We start from the raw sequence: 8,881 nt of genomic DNA on the forward strand, positions 1-8,881 counted from the left end.
AATAGATATGCCAGCCAATCGGGGAAAGGGGCAAAGCGTGACCGTCGTCCGTTATGTGATTTGTCAACAAATGAATCTGACAGTATACAGGCAACTCGCTTTGTAAATATCACCAATCAGTCCTGGAAAATAAAAGCTGCTTATGAATTACTAGTCCTTTTTGTAACGGTGCACAAATTGCAAATCCCGAATCGGATAAATAAAAGATTGAATATTTTGTTAAGACACTTTTACAAATGTGTTATAATTTACACACTTCACTCATTTTCTTTGCGGTTTGTTTAAAAATGAACATTCAGATCATGATCCCCACAACTTTTGCCTTACTTTAGCAAACCTAACTTTTCCGCTCCAGGTCCGGTTATTTGAATGTGCGCTCTTCGGTGGTCAACGTAGGTTGCTGTCGTAGATTTCGTGTTAGGGCGAGTCTAACGAGAGTTTAATGTCTAAGGATGTACTAAAAGTCTAAAAGGAGCTGCCGAAATATCTCCTGTGAGTGATTGTGGTGGTATTTATTTTTAATGTCGATTATTATCTTACTGTTGGGAGTTAAACTTTATTTTATACACTAACAACAATTGAAGGAAATCACAATCAGAAATCGTGTTCTCATTGTTTATTTGGTTGGACTTGGAATGATCTCGTTTTTGAAGAAATCACAGAGTGCTTTATCAATTAGCTACAATAATTAATAGCCTTCTAATTACCTATAATATACGTCTACGAAATTATCAAATAAATCTGTATTTTTTTATTTTATCGAGTGTTTAACATTTGAACCATTTTGCTGTTGTAAATTAAAATTTTCTAGCAGTATAAAAAATGTATGAACACAAAACTGGGTAATTGTATGAATGATTTTTTCTTCTTTTATTCTGTGAAGTATGTTTTGTTGGTTTGGTGAAGTGAAATAATTTTTATACAAATTTCGGGTTTTTTGGACCTCCGTTTTACTTTTTAACAAATTATTGCCAAATTGGGTGTGGCCATTTTTTATGTGAAAAAATAATGTTTCCGTACTATGGTAATTGTTTTCAGTTCACATATGACCTTGTTACATTTCTACTAAATGTGGAAATGTTTCCATATGTATATTGTTACAATATTCCCACGTGAAATTGATACAATGTGGAAATGTGACAATATTTCTACATGAATCAGTTCCCATGTGATATTGTTACCATGTGGAAAAGTTTCCATATGATATTGTTACAATATTCTCATGTGATATTGATACAATGTGGAAATGTGATATTGTTCCCATGTGATTTTGTTACAATGTGGAAATGTTTCCATATATGATATTTTTACAATATTCCCATGTGATATTGATACAATGTGGAAATGTGATATTGTTCCCATGTGATTTTGTTACAATGTGGAAAATGATAATGTTACAATATTCCCATGTCATATTGATACAATGTGGAAATGTGACAAGATTTCTATGTGAAACAGTTCCCATGTGATATTGTTACAATGTGGAAATGTTTCCATATGATATTGTTACAATATTCCCATGTGATATTGATACAATGTGGAAATGTGACAATATTTCTACGTGAAACAGTTCCCATGTGATATTGTTACAATGTGGAAATGTTTCCATATGATATTGTTACAATATTCCCATGTGATATTGATACAATATGGAAATGTGACAATATTTCTACGTGAAACAGTTCCCATGTGATATTGTTACAATGTGGAAATATGACATTTTTTCGATGTTAAAATGTTCCCAAGTGATATTTACAATGCAGATACATTTGTAATGTGGAAAGTTTCCCATAATAGAATTACAATGAGTAAATGTAACATTATAACAATGTAAAAATATTACCATATTGTAACAATGTTCCAATATGTTCGTTGAGTAATTTTTACAAATAAAAAATAGTCCCACTTTTTGGTTGTTTCATCCGCACTGTGATTTATTTTCTGTTTTTTTTTTATACACGTGTTTTAGTGTTAATTTCCTTTATTCGTGTCATTATTAATTATATATAAATATATTGTTTTACACTTTACATATCCGAATATATATATAAACTTGCAAATATATATATTTTGTAATGTAAACTGGGTGGCTCAAAAATCAGTTAACCAAATTTAAAAAATAAAATTATGTCGAAAATGTATTTTTGTTGCAGATTCCGCTCAATGCTTTAAAAACTAGTATTAAAATTAAATTGTTATTTTTTCAAGTAATTTAAACGATTTTGTTAGTTGAATTTTGGGTCATTTTGTTGTGTTTTTCTTTTGGTCCGATAATACGGACACTCTTAATTAATATACCTCCAAAAGCAATACTGAAGACTTGCGTTAAATTTTAAGGCTATATAATTTTTTCTTACCGCTTTTGATCAACCGCATAAAAAAATGAGCATGCAAAAAAAAATCATCAAAAAAATTCTACGCAAAAAAGGGAGCAATTTTGTTTTGGGTAATCTATTCAAAAAATTTGTTAAATCAAAAAGAAAGAATGAAGCGCGTCGTTTTGTGCGTCAGCAGGTAAAAAGCGGTGAAAAAGAATTTTCAATGTCCAGGATATAAGTATTTTCTAGCACAGAAGCTTTTTCCAACCATTGTGAAAATAATAAAATAAATTTCTAATAAATGTACCTTAATAATTAAAAATTAAACGCACCCGCATTTGTTGGCGGACATAAAATGGATGTTTTTATTTTTCAAACCAACCCCACTTTTAATATATTGTGAAATCTCAAGCTTTCATTTCTGTTGGGACGTTTAGACTGTCAGATGTCTAACTAACTAACCAACTAACCATCGTACCCTTTCTCCGCAGGGGTGGGCAAAGGATAGAGGTACTCACTCAGTCTCGGCACACACTCCTCGCTTCATCCACATTCACACATACTTGGGACATAATTGACTCAATCAATAGTTCATAACTGGTGACTCTGCACCCCACAATTGGCAGCCACCCCTGGTCTAGAGACCCAAAATACCTGAAGAAAAACCCGTTTAATAGTTTCCCCTATCCTAACAGATGGATTGCAATCTTTGAAACACAGTGGGAATGCTGTCCTTGTTCTACCGGTATTCCAATGGTAGATGCTCTGAAGAACTAACGTCATTGATTCCTCCAACACGGTGCATAGCCGGGAAACACGCTAGATTTGCATCCAACATTTGTTGTATGGGAACAGGTCGTTTTTACGACTCGTTCTTGGGCTCAACAGCTCGTCTGTTGAATGATTTGCCGGCCTCTGCGTTTCCTCCCTCGTACAACATGAGCTTCTTCAAGACCCAGGTTCACTCCTTCCCTACATTATGTTCCTCTCCATATACCCTTTGTATCATCCATAATTATACATACTTAACATTTGACACGTCGACAGAGATGTGCAAAATGGGTACCCAAAACCATTTGAAATGCAAAATGGAAATGGGTCAAAACTTTTCCATTTGAAAATACAAAATGGGTTTTAGAAAAGCATTTCAAATGCAAAATGGGTTTTAGAAAAGCATTTCAAATGCAAAATGCAAAATGGTTTCTCAGGTCAAACAATTAAAATAATTATAGTATTTTTAAACAATTTTCTCATTTATTTATTTATTGTTTGTATGACTTGTTGCATAGCTTTTATCAAATGTAATTTTATTCTCATTTTTTATGTTTCAAAGTATCTGTCAAATTAAAATTATACTACCAACCATGTAAAAGCCCTCTGGGCGTTAAATAAATAAAATTTAATAATGGACATCAATGTGGAACAAACATATTACATGATGGTAAATCCAAAAACACCACGACTACAGATTATGAAAACACAAAAAATTTGCGCGGGACTAATGTTGCCAACGTAAAAACATAGAAACTGCTATCTAACATTTAATATTACAGCGTCGTCCCCATGTTCAGTATTTGAATCAGTATTTTTTTGTAATGGTATCACTCAATTGCCAGGGCTCCTACCAGGGAGCAACTTGACAAATGTAAATTATCTCTCATAGCGAGGTTGAGGACCGACTGATATTTGGGGCTTATGAAAAAAAGATGAGTGGAGATAACTGTTGCAAAAAAGCATTTAAAATGGAAAATGCATTGAGAAAAACATTTAAAATGCAAAATGGTTTTTAGAAAAGCATTTAAAATGGAAAATACCCATTTTGCATTTCCATTTGAAATGGATTTATTTGAAATAAAGCACATCTCTGCACGTCGAGATACAAAACATTAAATTGTGGTCTGCAGAAAAGCACAACTGTTTGTTTAAAAGCTGAAACGAACCTAGAATCAGCGTTAAACGGGGACCATTCATATTCTGACTATTCAACACAAAATTGTTGATGTTGACTTCATGTGAATGGGTGGTTTCTTTGACTTGTTTTTGTATCAGTAAGTAAGTACTAGTACATATTGAATTATTTGACGGGTTGGCAATAAGCCGACGTAGCTCAGTGGTCCAGAGCACCTGACCGGACATCAGAAGGTGTGGGTTCAATTCCCGTCGGTGGCATTTATTTTTACTCGAGAGATATTTTCAATTTGTGTGGATATTTCGGGAGACTAATTATTTCTTATAATAATTTGTTATTAAGATTCTGCGCAGAAAAGTCCCACAACTTATTGCATTGCAAAATAACTCCACGATAACTCCTCAAAATGACAATTCAACACACCTTCAAAAGGTGATATAAAGTCATAGAAGTGATGAAACAAAAACATATGTAACCTATTTTTTGTTTCATCACTATTCATAACTTTAACCCATTGGCCTCAAACGACGGCGTCGCGGCGTGTGTACGGCGATGTGTCTTAAAATCAAACGACTGAGCGTCTGATGTCTGTCGGCTTAAAAACGAAAAAGGGATACATTATTGACATCTGTGTTTAAAATTTTAAATGCCAATCGCTCTGTAGATAATTAAGCATTCATTTCGCAGTAATTGGCAGGACTCCGTTGGTACAGTTTTTTCCTGATATTTACGATTGAAATTTTGTTTTATTTCAGCGTCATTGAATTTTTTCAAAATGGCGTGTGGTTTGGGAATTGACAAGCTTGTTCGTAAAACCTGTGGTGGGCGGCTAACATCAGCTCAAATTTAAAAATATATATTATGGTAATAAGTATGATTAATGTAAAACTTTTCTTAATCCAATTATAAAAAAATTGTTTTTATAAAAAAAATATTTTTATATCCTCGTTTAATCATATTATTATTATTTTTTTTAAAACTGCATATATGTTTTACATACCTTAATGCAATGCACAAGTAAATTAAAAAAAATTGTTTCGTTTGCATGTTTAGTTTAAAAGTTATGTAAGATTTAGGGGGTATTTCACTATGTCGGGCTAAATATCTGACTAGCTATCCGTTGGCTGGCTTTAAAGATCAGAATAACTTCGTTATTCAACGGCGACCGTTTCACCATTGTTGCCGAGCTTCCGGATAGATAACACTCCAAATAGTCTGGCAACATCGCAAAATGTTTGCAGTTACTCCATCTACTGCCACGGCTGTCATGCGTCACAGTCCGCACACCGCAAAGTGTGCATTTGTTTGGTTATGTTATGTTGATTATCAGGTCATTTTAGATAGATTCGTGTCGAATTAATACATTGTTTCTTATTTTGAACACAATCAAATAATTCAGGATGGATCATACAAGCATTCAAATTCATTCTACAAAATTCGACTCACTTCTCAGCTCAGCAACTCGGAATGTTTTGACGCCATCTTTGATTCGAGGAATAGCGCCTAACGTGAGGTTCGAGCACTGATTAGTCAAATCGAACTTTAACCCGAGCGTTAGCGTTATTCAGATATAGTGAAAACGAAAAAATGACTAATCCGCGGATTAGTGCTTAGTCAGAACATAATCAGAGATAGTGAAATACCCCCTTAGTACACAACTGCAGATTTAAAACTTTGGTACAAAATTAATTCGGATGTGAAGGACAATTTTTTAGCTAAACAATTCGGAAGCCAATGGGTTAAAACACTTTTTATAGGCGTGTTGAATTGTCATTTTGATGATTTATCCGTTCACCACTGCAAACCATTACCTTACTTTACTTTGCTGCGCAGGTTCTGGTTATTTCAATGAGCGCTCTTCGGCGGTCTGCGCACAATTGATTTCGTAGTTGATTCAAAGCATTCTCGAACCCTCCTGGTGTCAAAAATGTGTCAAAACCCACGTGGTTTGCCTCCAGCTCGTTGAAATGATACCCAGATTTTGTGTTAGGGCAAGTCTGATCAATTTAGACGTACGAACATACAGAACAGGTTCTAGCACAACATAGCATGACACGAGGAACTGTTGAATGAATTTTTTGGAACAGTGGATGCATTTAATTACTCTTTAAATAGCCTTAGGACTTTTTTTTGTTGTTTGTTTTTGGGGTGTTATGCCGTGTTGCGCTAACTCCTTCTTTAGCCGACGTTTCGGACATCGTTGCAGTGTCCATCATCAGGGCAGATCCGGTAGATCCGAAGATGTGTAATTGTTGGTTGTCGAGTTTGTGCTTATTTACTTGTCACTCCGAAAAATCTCCGAACACTTAATTGAAACCGGCCATTACTTTGGATTTGCTCCTGAGGTCCTGGGAAGACCCAAAACTTATAGATCACGCCTGATTATGGAGGCAATTGAAATCTACAAAAATCCATTTAATATCAATAGAGACGACGGAGCTAAGCTCAACAGCTCTTGGTATCCGGTAATTGACGGCTACACCAAAGCTAAACGCAAATAACATGTCTAAGTATACTCTAAAATCATACAATAATACAATATAAAACCATTGTATTTATACCTTGATACTGGGTACATTTGCTTTAACCGCTTTCAATCGGTTTTCTAATTCTAGAATTCGCAACAAGATGTCGCCACTTCCGTTGGCATTTCGCACTTGGACGGGCCCCAGGCTAACGTAAATACTGTGCTTTCACTTAAATTGCAGTTCCCTTGTACTGTAATACCTACACGCTCGTAGTGGATTGAAGCTGGCGGCACGGTATCGCTTCCAAGTAAATAAGCACAAACTCGACAACCAACAATTACACATCTTCGGATCTACCGGATCTGCCCTGATGATGGACACTGCAACGATGTCCGAAACGTCGGCTAAAGAAGGAGTTAGCGCAACACGGCATAACACCCCAAAAACAAACAACAAAAATGCTTTTGGCCGTGAAAATCTAAAAACTTACCAGCCTTAGGACTTTTTAGTATACTTAGCTTGTGTCAGAATTAGAAGATCGTACTGTAAATGGATTAATAATTTGTCGTACAATACTAAAAAAAAAAAATGTGTTCACTGTACGGGTTTTTTATAACAGACTGAAGACGTATTTTACATACTTCCTCAGGTCTCAGCCATATTTTGACAGATTGTATGAAAACTGAAAACTAAAAATATTTGCATTTTATTAGAAAAATGTATTACAAACGTTACTGTCACCTCATTTTTTGTTGTTTCATACAAAAATAATTCATCAAAAATTCACAAAGTTTCATATCCTTTTTTTCTAATTGCGTTTGGAACTTTTGGTTTCATAAAATGTTTTCCTGTAGTAAATTTCTAGATTTGAATATAAAGTGTTGTGCTTTCTCTTTCTAACACCGTAAGATCATATTTCTCTCCATGACAGTGAGGGAGATTTATTTATTTTGTAAGAAACAGCTTTTATATAATATGCAGTGATAGATATAAATATACAAGTTAATTGAAGTCAAGCCACAGAAGTTTCTTATGTTACAGTGCATTAGAAATGAAGTTTTAGTTTCTTAAAATTAATTTGGTGTTAAAGGAAGGAGAGAGGAAGAGGAAAATAGGAAGAGGATAGGAGATGCTCCCGATACATTCCATACTCTCATATTAATAATCGATCGTACGCATTACTTCATATCGATATTTCTTTAGGTTATTATCAAAAATGTCAACGCTGTAAAATTTTTTATTATATTATGCACATATACGAGGAATTGGGGAATTTTTTCGAATGTTTGTTCTACACGAGGGTAGATAAAATAAATCAGATTGTCGGGTTGATCTAGACGGAATATGAAAATTTATTAAATTGGTAAGTTCTGGTGAGTCCAGACCATTATTTAGGATTTTAAATAATAAGATTTGATCAGAAATTAGACGTCGTGTTTGGAGGGAGTTAAAATTATGAAATTTAATGGATTCTGTAATTTGAGAAGTGTAATTTTAGTTTATAATTTATGTGTTTAAAATTTTTTTTTTGAATTCTTTCTATTCTTTCGATATGGATATATAGATAGACCGTGTGAGTTATTCCCGAAAGCCAACAATTCAGCCGGAAGGGTTAACTCTAATCAGGACGCCCGGAGGGAGAAAGTAATTTCTCTCAGAATATTTATGTCATCTTTTGTGATTCTGTAATCTTTTTTATGGAGGGGAAGTTTTGGGAAGGTATGAGGGTTAGGAAGGAATTTAGGGATCAGGCGTCCAGGCGCGACGGACATATGAATATATCCCTCCCACTGCGCGCAAGGCCATGGGTCGAGAGACCAGTTGGAAAGGTCAAAGGGTCTCCCCAAATCAGCCACTCCCGATCTGGCACGCCACGCGGCAGGCGCATTCTGAACACACTTCACTAAACGTAGCTTGCCACTTGGGTTGACCTATGGCAGAGGTGTTGGTTATCCAATAAATGGTTCCCAGGGCAGTGGTACCCAAACCCGCTGGTGATAATCTGGCTTGTAAATAGCACAGACCATCAGGGAATATTTTAAATCCCTATGAAAAAAAATGGATTGATCAATGAATTCATTCTGCAGGAGAAGACAACTTATAAACCAGCCACCAAATACATATAAACAGAAAGACTCACCAGAGAATCCCACTTGCAATGAGTTTTGCTCCTTGATCTTCAATCA

The sequence above is a fragment of the Hesperophylax consimilis genome, chromosome 20 (assembly GCF_061612785.1).
Source record: "Hesperophylax consimilis isolate HC1 chromosome 20, BYU_Hcon_1.0, whole genome shotgun sequence".
Classification (NCBI taxonomy): domain Eukaryota; kingdom Metazoa; phylum Arthropoda; class Insecta; order Trichoptera; family Limnephilidae; genus Hesperophylax; species Hesperophylax consimilis.